General features: G+C 32.6%; 1 non-coding gene across 1 annotated transcript; it reads right to left on the reverse strand.

The window, feature by feature from the left end:
* Positions 1–7629: 7629 nt before the first annotated feature.
* Positions 7630–7700, reverse strand: TRNAG-CCC (transfer RNA glycine (anticodon CCC)). The gene has a single exon. It is a non-coding gene; the product is annotated as a tRNA-Gly (tRNA).
* Positions 7701–14352: the final 6652 nt, after the last annotated feature.

A 14352-nucleotide genomic window follows, 5' to 3' on the forward strand; every position in this document is an offset into this window, starting at 1 on the left:
TGATTATAGAGAGGATATTGATGATGCCATGATTAAATAGAGGTTTTTTATTACAATTGTGATATACCTGTTATTGATTCTTGAAAAACCATGTTATTGTTCCTTGTGAACCTGTTATTGATTCTTGAGAAACCCTGTTATTATTCCTTATGAATCTGTTATTGATTCTTGAACTCTGATGTTGATACTTGTGCTATATCTATCATTGAACCCTTGAAACATCCTAATATTATTCTTGTAGCGACTTGATTTTACTATTGATTCAAACCTTTATAGTAACCTTTTTATTCATATCATGATCACCTGTTGATACCTTGAATTCTTGTAAACCCTATAAGAACCCTTATGAACTCCCTTGCGTAATGTTCCTTCATTCCTTTTTTTACCTTATCCTGTAATGATCCTTAGAACTGTTTTGATTCCCTAACGTGTATACCATGTTTATCATTTGATCCAGTTCCTTGGTATTGATTCATGTTTGTCATTTGATCCAGTTCCTTGGTATTGATCCATGTTTGTTATTTGATCCAGTTCCTTGGTATTGATCCATGTTTATCATTTGATCCAGTTTCTTGGTATTGATCCCTATTTACGTTTGATTCATTCACTTTCCTTGAATCATAAATTGAACTTAAGAATGAGTTTCGACTTGAAAGAGTCCGAATGATTTCATATTTTTGGTAATGATAAAATGAACTTAGTAAAACCTTTCTTTTCCAACACAAGGTTTTCCAAATAAATTCCTGATGGATTGGATTGAGATGTAAGAGACAGGTGGGACTAGTCCAGTCGTATAAGAGACTAGCGGGGCTAGTCCAGTTTAAGGCTGAAATTATGCCATAGGTACCTTAATGACCAGATGGAGCTCGGTACGGGCTGATCACCCGTATTATTATTTATGGAAGCTATAGTAGTCCAATCAAGGGTTCCCTATATCTTTATAAAAAGATATTGAATACATTTCCTTAGCAATTGCTTCTTTGAAAATGAAATGATTTGAATTGATCTGAGAAGAGTTGATTGTGTTATTGTTTAGCATACAGCTTTAAGAACCCTAATTTTTATCCTGATATTGTTATCAATCCTATAATTGATTCCCAAAGTTGAATAGATTCTTGCTTTCCACTTGAAAGATCTTTGAGATCCAGTTAATGATTTGTGATGAATGTCGGCTTTCACCCTATCTTGAGCCTTGATTCCTGAAAGCCCAAACCTTTCCTCATAACCCTGTCATAGCCCAAAGACAGAAATCTGCCACCTAGAGATTTAAAGTAGAATGCCTTAAGAAGTGATTTGGTAAATTGTTATTATTGCATCATAGAACTGTCATACAGTTACTTGTTGAGCTTTTTATGCTCATATATTTTATTTTGTTTTAACCATGGCAGTTAAGCAAGAGGATGTCCAGACTTAGGTGCACTGCTCGTAAGAGCGTACCTGGTGGCCCCTACCGTGTTGTAGGCTTCCAGATGCCAGAGCAGGTAGTACAGGTTGTGTGAGCAAGCGCTTTAGTTAGAAGGTTGTAAAGATACAATGGGTTATCTGTCGGTTCCAATTCGGAATCGATTGTGTAAATTCAATATTAAATTTTGGGTTGTAATAATAATTTTTTGGTTGATAGTTTTGTCTTGTCTCCTACTTAATCCTGTTTAGATCCTGTTAGTAGTTAATCGGGGTTTATGTTATTTTATTGATAGTTTAATGGTGTGTGGGTCCTCATTTCCTAATCCCGAGATTGAGGGCGTCACAAGTTGGTATCAGAGATACAGGATCTAGTCCCTGAGACAAATTAGGATAAAAGGGTATTTTAGATTATATATCTATATCGCGAGAGTGTTCGACTCATATAGAATTGAGTTAGACTATTAGGTATAGTCTAAGTTAAGTGAATAGGTTAAAATGGCAACTAGAGTTAGGGTGTGAGTCAGTTGGAAGTCTTATTTAACCCTAACGTTGTTTCTTGGTTGTTGTTTTGTATTTTCTCTCAGATCCCAGTAGTGGTAGTGATTCTGAATCAGAGATTAGTTTGACTGGTAGCCCAGTGGACTCTATTCCGCCCTCTTCAGATGAGCCTGTGTATGTTAGTTTATACCAGGAGGAGGATCCATCTGCGAGTAGTGAGATCCCTATGTAGATATCACACTTGAGGCCAGAGTCAGAGACCCCATCCCCTGAGCCAGAGTCTGATATGCCTAAGAATGGGCCTGTTAGTGTTGGTGGCAAGTTAGCCCAGGATTGAGATTTTGTTCACTCTCGCATTCTTGAGTTGGGAGCTTTGGTGGATAGGCTAGCTTGAGAGTCTAGGAAGAGGACTTTAGTTATGGAGGATGAGTGGAAAGTTCGCATTGAGACGGTGGAGCCCACATTTGTCGTTACTTTTCAGCGCCAATAGGCTTTGGGATACTTGGTCAGATGCCGGGATCCCTTTTTCATTTGTTATGTTGTATTATATTTCGAAACCTTGTATCGTAGCGGTTGTTAGAAGTTAGGGGTAAATAGGGGGATGTTTTCCAGTTTTTTCTCTGTTTAACCCTGCCATATTATTGTACCCTATTTCAGAACTTGATGTAATCAGACCTTTTATCTATGTACCATTGGCTTGTTGAATCAATAATGTTAGTCCCTTAACAATATGACAAGAATTACAGAAGGGGGGTTGAATGGAATTATTGAAACTTTTTCTTGAAATAAAATGTTCTAACTCGAATATAAATATAAGTGTATTGATTAGCACAATGCGGAATAAAACTTAAGTGAATCAAAACACAAGTAATTAAAAACAAGAGTCTTTAAAAACTTTCTGGTGGATTTGAATGATTTCACTAGAGATATATATTATATATCGAGAGAACTCTGTGTAATGCTCACAGCTGCTTACAAATATTGAAATACTGAGAATACAGAGAAATGCTAAGAATTCTTCTTACAAATGTTTCTCACTTTTTGTATCTCAGATCCTCGTTTCTATTTGCTACTTCTTGGTTTATATATTACCAAGATTACAAAGTCAAAAGACAGGATCGTTATAAAAACTATCGGGTCTAATACTTTGCTACTTTGTTCTCTATTACCCACTTAATAGGCTTCCTCATTCCATTTGCATACACTTCGACGCATGTAACTATGTTGTCACTGTCAATTGATATTTAAATTCTTTATCTGTTGAGTACATGACCATCCGTCGAGTTTATGATCATCTGTGATGGTTTTATTGATCATCCGTCGACTGCTATATTGAACATCCGTTGATAGCCATTTGATCATCTGTCGATGGCTTTGTTAATCATCTGTCGGTAGCTTTTTTGGCACTTGACTTCAATTCATTTATGCAGAATTACAAGACATCATCTATGTATAATTAATCAACCTATTCTGCATATATAGTTAAAGTCAACATGACTTATATGCTACTACAGAATCTATACAAAGCTGTATGCAGAAATGTGCTACAGACTCATTATTACATAAGCTACTCACTTGATGGATAATAGGTCATCATCCGTCGGGACTATAATGAGTTATCCGTCGGGACTATAATTCTTATCCGTCGAGTGCTACATTATTTCACTAAGTAAAATCTACTAAGGTATTTTGTTCATGAAATCATCAAGTACACAACATATGCACAACAAATAATATATCATGTTCCCTATTGTGCGCCCTGGAAATCTTTATAAATTATTTTGCATACCATGTTTCTATATAATCGTGTTTAACATTTCGCAAAATCATACCCTGAGCCATGTGAAAACACACCACTGATGAGAGAAATTATATAGCAATAGGTTTGCATGTGCAAAATTGGGTAAAGCTTAAAACCCGCTAAAGTTATTTCAAAGAAAATGTTATTATTATATATCAATGTCATGCTATCATATAGCTAAATAATTGCTCAATCCGATTTTTAAGAAATGGTCAACTCACCAAATCACCAAGAAGAAGAAATTCAAACCCAAGGCCAAAAACTAAACCAAGATACCACTATGATCAACCGACTTGCTCAGCTTTTGCAACATCCCGTAGCCCCTAAAGTTGGAAACTTCAAACATTTTCAGTCTGTTCATCCCCCAGAGTTCTTAGTTTTGCCCGACCCGATAAAAGCTCAGTCGTGGTTAAGAGAAATGGAGAAAGTGTTTGAATTAGAAGAAGTTAAGGATGAAAAGAAAGCTCATTATGCGAGTTATTACCTTAAGGACGAAGCAAGTTTCTGGTGGGAATCTTAAAAGGCTTTACTTGATGGAAAGGACTTATCGTGGGAAAAGTTTACTGAGATGTTTCTGGAGAATTACTTGCCAATTTATATGCAAGACCAGTTATAGATGAAGTTTTTGGATATTGGACAAGTTAATATGCCGGTGGCACAATATGAAGTAAAATTCTCTGAGTTATCTAGGTTTGTACTTGAGTATGTAAATACAGAGGCGAAGAAGGCCAAAAGGTTCCAGCAGGGACTTAGGTCATGGATACGGAGTCAAGTGGCACTGTTGGAGATCAAGAACTATGCCGCTTTCATGCAAAAGGAAATGATAGTGGAAGGGGAGCGTTAAGCTGCAAAAAGAGAGAATGAAGGTAGGAAAAGGAAGTTTGAGAGCTTGGAGCAAGAGCAAGGAAGTTCAAAATTTAGATGAAAGTTTGGCAAGAATGGTGAAGGTCAGAATCGAAAGTTTCAAAAGTTTAAACCCGGGAATGGAGCTCAAAAGAATCGTTTTCAGAAGACAGGACAGCCAGGAAAGGATAATAGACCTCAGATTCAAGAGTGTAAAGTTTGTGGGAAGAGATACCCGGGAAGATGTAACAAGCTGGATGTGACATGTTTTAGGTGCAATCAGAAAGGGCATTATTTATCGGAGTGCCCAAGTGGAGCAAGGAAGCCATAATTAACTTGTTTTAAGTGTGGAAAGGTGGACCATATGGCTAGGAGTTGTAAAGAGCATGTTCAGAAGGCAAATGTTCTTAGGATTGCTGGACCGCTGCTTCTCCCAACACCACAGCTCAACCCAGAGCTAGGACCTTCAACATGACAATGAAAGATGTTGTGCAAGATGTGGATGTGGTGGCAGGTATGCTCATTATAAACTCAGTAAAAGTAAGAGTATTAATGGATTCTGGAGCAACTGGATCATTTGTTGCTGAAAGTATTCTTGATAGACTAAAATGTGTTGCGTACCCTCTTGAACCCAATTTGATTATAGAAGTAGCAAATCAAGGGAGAGTTACTGCTAATAGAATTTGTTCCAATTGCGATTTGATTATAGAAGGTCGGCACTTTTCCGCTGACTTAATTCCTTTTAAGTTAGGAGAATTCGACGTTATATGAGGAATTGATTGGTTGTCAAACCACGAGGCGCAAATTGAGTGTAAAAGTAAGAAGGTGAAGTTAAAGACCAATATGGTGTCGAAGTGGTATTCAAGGAAAAAAGACAAGAGAAGAAGTTTCTAACGGCAATTCAGACGAGGAGATTGTTACGTCAAGAATACGAAGTTTATTTGGCTCATGTCAAAGATATGGAAAAAGAATCCGTAAGGATTGAGGATATTCTGGTAGTAAGAGATTTTCCCGACGTGTTTCCAGATGAATTACCTGGACTACCTCCAGATCGAGAGATCGAGTTTACGATTGATTTGGCTCCTGGAACGGAACCATTATCGAAAACTCGCTATCGAATGGCGCCAGTTGAGATGAAGGAGTTAGCAACGCAATTGCAAGAATTGTTGGATAAAGGAGTAATATGTCCAAGTGTATCTCTGTGGGGTGCACCGGTTTTATTTGTGAAGAAAAAAGACGGAAGCATGAGGTTGTGCATTGACTATCGCGTATTGAATAAGTTGACGATAAAAAATAAACACCCTCTACAGCAAATCGATGACTTGTTTGATCAGTTAAAAGGAGCTACTTTTTTTCAAGATTGATTTAAGATCTGGGTATCATCAGATGAAGATTAAAGCGAAAGATATACCCAATACAGCGTTTTAAACAAGATATGGGCATTATGAGTTTTTAGTAATGGCGTTTGGGTTGATAAACGCGCCAGCCGTATTTATGGATCTTATGAATAGAGTGTTCAAGCAGTATTTGGATAAGTTCGTTATAGTATTTATCGACGATATTTTGATATATTCCAAGACGGAGGAAGGCCATATGAATCATTTGAGGATTTCTTTGGAAATTTTGAGAAAAGAAAAGTTATATGCCAAGTTTTCAAAGTGCGAGTTTTGGTTGAAGGAAGTTCAGTTTATTGGACACGTAGTCAATAGTGAAGGAATTAAAGTAGACCCAGCCAAGATAGAAGCTGTGATGAATTAAGAAAGGCCCAAGACTCCTACGGAGGTCAGAAGTTTTCTGGGATTAACAGGATACTGTAGAAGATTTGTGCGAGATTTCTCTAAGATTGTTGTTCCATTGACTAAGTTGACAAGGAAAAATGAGAAGTTTGTGTGGACAGATAAATGCGAAGAAAGTTTTCAATAGTTGAAGAAGAGATTGGTAACCATTCCAGTCTTAGTGTTACTAGATGAAAAAGGAGAGTTTGTGATCTTTAGCGATGCTTCTTATAAAGGGTTAGGATGTGTGTTAATGCAACACGCGAAAGTATTAGCATATGCGTCAAGGCAACTAAAGCCACATGAACAGAATTATCCCACGCATGATTTGGAATTAGCAGCGATTGTGTTTGCTCTTAAAATTTGGAGGCATTACTTATGTGGAGAAAAGTGTGAGATTTATACGGATCATAAGAGTTTAAAGTATATTTTTACTCAGAAGGAGTTGAATGTGAGATCTTATACTTTATGTCACACTTCCCACGTGACCGGGTTCTAATTTTTATTCGATGGGGGGCTAGTTTACATCCCTCGTCAAGTGAAACCGAAGCTTGACAAGGTATGAAGAAAAGCAACTACGAATTTTAATGAATAAGAAAAGCCCCTACGAATTTTAATAAATAAAACCGAGAAATACGAATATAGTGTATTTATAACGATACAAAATCCTATATCTTAACCTACAAATTATCCATATTAGAATTGGATCCAAATTTTAGGCTCATTAGTCTAATTCAATTTTAATATCCTAATTTTTATCTAATTTTAATACTTTTTTTTCTATTATCCTATTATTATTATTATTATTTTAAAAATTACATGATCTTACACTTACTCCCGATGTTTTTTACATATATATCAATATTTAGGAAGAATGAGACAGTGATAAGTTTGCTACTACTTATCCATGTATATTGCATTTACAATTGTAGGTATCAATCAAAGCTGCTATTTCTTTGTGAAATGATGAAACCATTTTTCGAAGGTGTGATTTCCAATCTGCTGCAGGTGGTCAAGGAAAAGCCAAGCCTGAGTCTCTTTCTGCACTCAAAAAAGAATCACAATGATCCGTGCCATTCAAGGCTATTCCATTGCTTGAAGAATCTGCGTCTATTAATTTTCATCCATAGCTAGAGATAATAAGATACATGCACTTACAAGATTTGAATAGTTATAGACAGTTTCGAGGGATTTCTTATTTTTGCACCTTCACCTATTGGATTTCTTGGCAATTGTATCAGTGGGTGAGTGAGGGCTGTTGTATTGACCAATGACCATTACTGAAAACAAAATATATGGGGAAAAATGTGCGCATCCAGGGAATCGAACCCTGGTCAGTACCGTGGGAGGGTACTATGATACCACTACACCAGATGCGCTTGTTGAGCATTTTAATAAAAATGTAGGATAAAAACGCAGGATTTTGTATGATTTCAGAATAACCCATGACTAAAATTTCATAGCTCAAATTAAAGGTAAATTTGGAGAATTTATTCTGAGAAACACAAAGTATTGATTCCAACTCTATCATTTATTCAGTTGGATTGATAGGAATATATGCTTATATCCATGTTTGATATAAGCATATCTAAAAGTTAGTAAGAAAATGAAAAACACACAAATATGAGTCGATAACAAAACAGTTGTTTATATTAAAAAGGGAAAGCTTTTGAGCACTTCGAAAAGTCGTAATATACGATTCTTTATTTATCTAAGATGCCCTTTCATTTATCCAAGTGGAGGTCATAGTCTTTAACGTTGTCCCTTTCATATTAGGCTTAGCCTTTGCATTCTACCCAGGCATCTTTTTCTCCCAAACAAGGTAGGAGAAAAATAGAGGGGATACTCTAGTAATTAAATATATAAAAACTAACTTATCAGAATCAGAAAAAAATAATTCCTGCTATACACAAAAATTCACTAGGTCGTATCACATTAGCCAAACTTATCACACATTTGTATTTTTTTTCAATATTTAGGTTAGTTATACAAATTGGTGTACTAATTATTTCTATTTTCTGAATTAAAGAATAATATTTTAACAAATACATAATATTTCATGTGTATTAACAATGTCCGTTTGTAAATTTTAAAATAAGTAGTTTATGACTTAAAATGAATAAGTGACTAAGTGGATAAATAATTATAAATTATATAAGTGTTTGAATAATTTTACTTATAAGTCAAAAAAAATCTTAAAAGAACTAAAATAAACTGATTTTAAATAAATTTATCTTAACTCTTGAATTTTAAATTAGAAAAATATTTAAAAACATATATTTTAAAATCACACATAATAAAAAAGTAAATAATCAAAATAAATTAAGAAAAAGTATGTCGTTACCAATATTTAACTTATCAACTTATAAGTCATAAATTTAATTTATAAATTAGATGGACAAATAGCAGCAATAATTTTTTAATCACTTATAAGTTGTAAGGAATTATAACCCTAGGTTCAGTGATCCTTCCATTCTAAAATTTAGTTTTGAACTTTTGCAACCAATACAGTATGTTGCCTCTAGTGTCCCTCAAAACAAATTGTTGCTTCTAGTGGAACAGGAGTTGTAAGATGTTGTTACTTATAGTTCAATTATTTATGGGTAACCGTATAAATTAGAGAAATTATTTGAAATATTTATGTTTTTAAACTTATTTTTAAATATAATATCATCTTTATAGTTATATTCAAAAATATAACTCTTTATATTTTATTTTTAAAAATATAATTTGCAAGCTCTATGTACTATGCAAGTTATTCACATGATTTAAAAATACGGTTTGCAACCTCATCTTGTTATAAAACTTAAATTTAAATTTTTGGAAATTTTGATTTTAAGGTTGCATTAGTTGTATTTCAAGTTTACAACCGTATCAACTTTAAAATCAATTTAAAAAAAAGAATTACATAATAAGTTGCAGATGTTACGAATTGTGTGTTTGAAAATAGAACTTGAAAAATTGTAATATGAAAATAGATTAAAAACGACAGTATTTTGAAATATTTTAAAAAAATATTGTATTTTAAAAAAAACCTATAAATTACTCCCTCTCAATTTTTCATTTTATGGTGCTTGACTGTTTACACACAGTACAACGTCATTTGACCGGATAATATACATTTTTCTTATTGAATAAAAGTAGACTATATATATATAATTTACAAAAACAAAATTTTTTAAAAAATATTTTAAATTACTAGGTCAAAGACTATGAAATGTGTATAAAAAATCAAGCAGCATATGATAAAAAATAGAGAGAATATTATTTATCGAGTATTTTAATGTACTTAACACCTTGGTTTTTAGTTATTTTATATGTTTAACCAGTACAATACCTTAATTAGTTTCAATTGTTTGAGTACAATGAAACTTGATAAAATATTTTTATGGTAACATATATTCAGTCAATAGTGAGTCTAATTCAGTCATACAAGAAAGCTAAACTATTTATCAGAATCTTTGTATTAGTCGAGGGGGGATTCGCGTAGATATAGAATCTTAATTAAAATATTAATATATATGAATATTTTATAAAGTGATTCAACTAAAAAAAGGTTCACGTTAAGTGTTCCTGTAATAATAAATTTTTCTTAATTTGAGTTATATTTAAATTTATTTATAATTATATGATCATAAATTGTAATCAAATAATTAAAATACTAATTTTTAATATTTAAATATTATATTTTTCTGAAAAGTGTGGTAAAAATGATAAAGAAAGAATTAGAATTTAGACCATGAATTTATAATATACTCACTTAAGTAAGTGGTGCCCGTAGAAAAATCATATCATAAATGATCAAATTTGCCTAGTATTACACACTCAAAACGGGTCTGTTGAATAATTAAATGTACACAGTCATGTTTCTGTTATGAAAATAGAAAGATTGTTTTATGAAAACCCCCACTTAGTGCACAATACACAAAATAATATATATGTGAAAATTTCAAAATAATAAATTAACTTGTGATTTTATTTATACGTGACTTATAATTTAGCAAATACATTTGATCATATATTATAATATATAAAAATGTGTAAAACCTAACAAACATAAAATTGATCATAATAAATAAAATTGGGTTAAAATACAAGATCTTGGCCCATGATTTATTTACTTGGGAGTTGGGATTTACATTTGCCCGAAATTTCGTTTATTAAAATATTCCTTCCGTTTGTTTTTAGTTGTCACATTTGATTTTGACACGGTAATATTGACTAAAATTTGACTGAAATTTATTAATATTTTATAATTAAAAAAAAATTACATTATCGAAAAGTAGTTTTAATCTACTTTAATATATAATTTTTAATTTTTTTAAATAATATAAGAATAATATTTAATATTTGATCAAAAATCGGTTAATTTGACTTCTATAAAAAGAAATGTAACAACTAAAAAGGGACGGAGGGAGTATTATTTATGCACGACAATTGTTCGAATGTCCGCCAGACTTTTATAATAATTATCGTTTAATAAATTTTAAATGATTATGGTTTCTCCGTGTGTTTGATCTTTTTTATCCTGCCGCATGTACGGCTGTTCACGAACCGAGCTGTTCGCGAACAAGTTCGAGCTCGGCTCGGTAATAGCTCGGTTCGGCTCGGTTCGTTAAGAATTCAAGTTCGAGCTCGAACACGAAAATCTGTTCGGTAAGAAAACGAGTTCGAGCCGAGTTTTTTGTATGTTCGACTCGGGCTCGGCTCGAACTCGTTCCGCTCGAATTCGGCTCGATAAAATTCGATAAAAATACAAAAAAATCAGAATATTTTTACAATATACAACCATTTATGTCAGATAGATACATAGATATACAGTCAGAGAGACAGACCATATTAAAATCTTCGAATAATTATTTGAACTTTGGTTACTTTGCATCATAATCCAGAAAATCCAAATCTACACTTGCAACTCAAAATGACAAGTACGATTATGCAAACCCCAAACAGAATCAACAAACTATAATACTTTTAATCGATTTTAAACCACAAAACTTCGAATATACAACCAGAGTCCCAGAGAGATGCATACCATACAATTCCATCGATTTCAATTAAATTGGCGGAATTAAAAACACACCCCATCAAGTCAATAGAGAACAATAACTATTTTTGATGTCAAGTTATGTTTGTGTGTATTCAAAATATGGTGTCTGCTTGTGTTTGTCCGTGTATTTTTGATTGAAAATCTAGTGTTTCGACATGAGGAAATAGAGAAACTGATGATGATGATGAGAGGCTGGGATACAGAAATAAGGATGGGGGAGATATCTTAGTTTAGGTTTAGTTTTTTTTAATAATTTGGGTTGGGCTTAAATCTGGACCGGATTTCAATAGTTGGTATAGGTTAAAAAATGGAATTATTTTTATTTGTTAACATCAAAACTCAGTCCGGCTCGGTTCGTGAACAGTTCTAGCCGCGTGTACACGACTGTCCCTGTTTACACAACTCAAAGGAGATTGAGAATCTCACTAAACAACGATGACATCAAATAATAGTATAACCCATAGAAAACATCACGTCTAATAATATAAGACCCTTGCGACATCCATTTATTTCACAACAGATCCGAACTTTTACAACGCGGATATAAGGACTAATTTACTTAATTTTATGTACAAAAATTAGTTATGAAATTGATTGTTGTGTAGAATTAAAGTTTCAAATCATGAAAATTTATCTAGTGTTCATTTCATAAATTTTAAAATAAATAATTTATAACTTAAAGTAAATAAATGTTTTAAAAATGATAAGTATATTGGTACTTATAAGTTATTTAAGATCTTGGATAAATTTACTTATAAATCAGATTTTTTTTACTTAAATGAGTTAAAATAATTTTTTTTTTAATATAATTATCTTCTTTTTTAAATTTTAAATTTAGATTCACATTTTAAAATAAATATATTAATACTGAAGATAATAGAAAAAGTAAAAAATCAAAATAAGTTGATAAAAAATACGTCATTACTAATATATAATTTATCAATTTATAAATATTAAATTTGACTTATAAATTGGGTCGATAAACACTAATTGACAATTATTACGAATTTATAAACTGTAAGTAACATATAAGCCGACAAACAAACATGTCGTTGGAATAGAGGTTGATTATTTCTAGACAACCAAATTCGATAATGACCAAAAACATGAGACAAATTATTAATTTCCTAATCTCTCAGAGTAGACGTAGTCATGAGTGATCTTATTTGATTGATATTTATAAATATTTTAATACCGTGAAGTTTTTATATTTTATATTAATATAAAAATTAAAAATATTAACTATTAAAAGTGTGCATTAGCAAACATGATAAAAGCAAACGGCGAAAATTATTAAGGGAGGTAGGGAGTATCATTGAAAAAGATTATAGGTTTTACAATTAAATATACACCAATAATTCTCTCCTTGTATGAAAAAGTGAATAACGAAGGCATGCAATAAGTACTTGGGCCCCCAAAGGAACTGTCCACTTACCTGTCCTCCACAAATAATTAGGAATACATCTCAATTTTAACATTACACGTGGATCCCACCTTACCCGAGTAATTTGAAAGGAGTCACCTGGTCCGAATCGGAATAATGCACACTTGGTCTATAAATAAGTGCCTCATGCACATTCACAATACCCTTCAATATCTTGGCCTAACAAGACCATCTCAAGAGTTGTTATAATTTTTGGTTTGGTTGTTGAGATGAAACCTCAACACCTCTCCGGCGATAGCTCTTTGATTCGTGAATCCAAGATGACTATTGGAGAAAAACTCCGGCAAGCGTATGCTACAACTATGACTGTGATGGTAGGTGACACAACTCCTAATGAACGTCGTCGTGGCATTAAATTTTCTAAGGAGATTGAGAGACGACAAGGACGATCTGGTTTAGAAGATCCCCTGAGAACTATGATGTTCTTAGGATCGTGGAGTCATACCTAGGCTATATAGGCTTTGATCATTGTAAAGAAAGATATAAATATCCTAGTACGTAACGTACATGACATGAATTTCGATTAATATGAAGTTCATGTTGTCTATAATGTCAGTAGTAAGCTCTGTCGGTGTGCATCACCGATCACCATATGAGTTATAAAAAATTGTGGAAATTAGAGGAGTTTTAATCTGATTGTATAAATGGTTGATTGATTCAAGTTCTTCCTCACATGACTGATTTCAGTTTCTTTTCAGTTCATTCTTTGATCTCTTATTATATCTTAGAAAACTATCTCGGACGCTATTTTATATATTAGATTAGATTTTTTTATGCAAGTTGCAGATATTATTGACCTGAATTTCTAATTTCCCAGTTTGATGATGTAAATATGTTGAAACCCTTGTCTACATGACTATAGATGTTCATCTATGTATTGTATTCAAGTCTTTTGTTCGGCCAGAAAAAAAGTAGGACATTGTGACACTGTACATGTATTACTTGCTGCTTTCTTCTTTTCTTCTTTGGAAAGGATGTATCGCACTAGTGAGCATATTAAATTCTAGGAGGCAGCCTAATAAAAAGGAGGAACAGCCCAATAGAAATTTAACTTTAGTTACTGGGGTGGGATCTACTACGTGGTTTTTTTAGCCCAGCAATTCATGACAAATACAAATTGAATCAAACGTATTTCATATATTCTGCTTATCACAGCATGTATTTGAAAAGGGTTAGATATACTCAGTGCTACCTTAACTTAGAAAAATGAATAGTTTGTTTTTAAAAATATTCCCAACACACTTGTGTGTGTACATGTACATTATTTATAAAAAAAATGATAAATAATAATACATCTATACTCTTTATTAATAAGCGAAAACATGTATAATTTGATTTATTAATAAGCGAAAACATGTATAATTTGCTGCTAAAAGTACCAAAGTACCAAATTTTTGGTACTTACCTGACATAAGTTGACTTCTATTTTCCATCAACTTTGTTTTTAACACAACTCGACTTCTATTCTTTGTAAATTTTATTTTCTTTTTAGTTAGTGTTCATCCAATCGTCTTTTTAATTTATTAAATAAAAATAT

The sequence above is a fragment of the Apium graveolens genome, chromosome 9 (genome assembly GCF_009905375.1).
Source record: "Apium graveolens cultivar Ventura chromosome 9, ASM990537v1, whole genome shotgun sequence".
NCBI classification, from domain to species: domain Eukaryota; kingdom Viridiplantae; phylum Streptophyta; class Magnoliopsida; order Apiales; family Apiaceae; genus Apium; species Apium graveolens.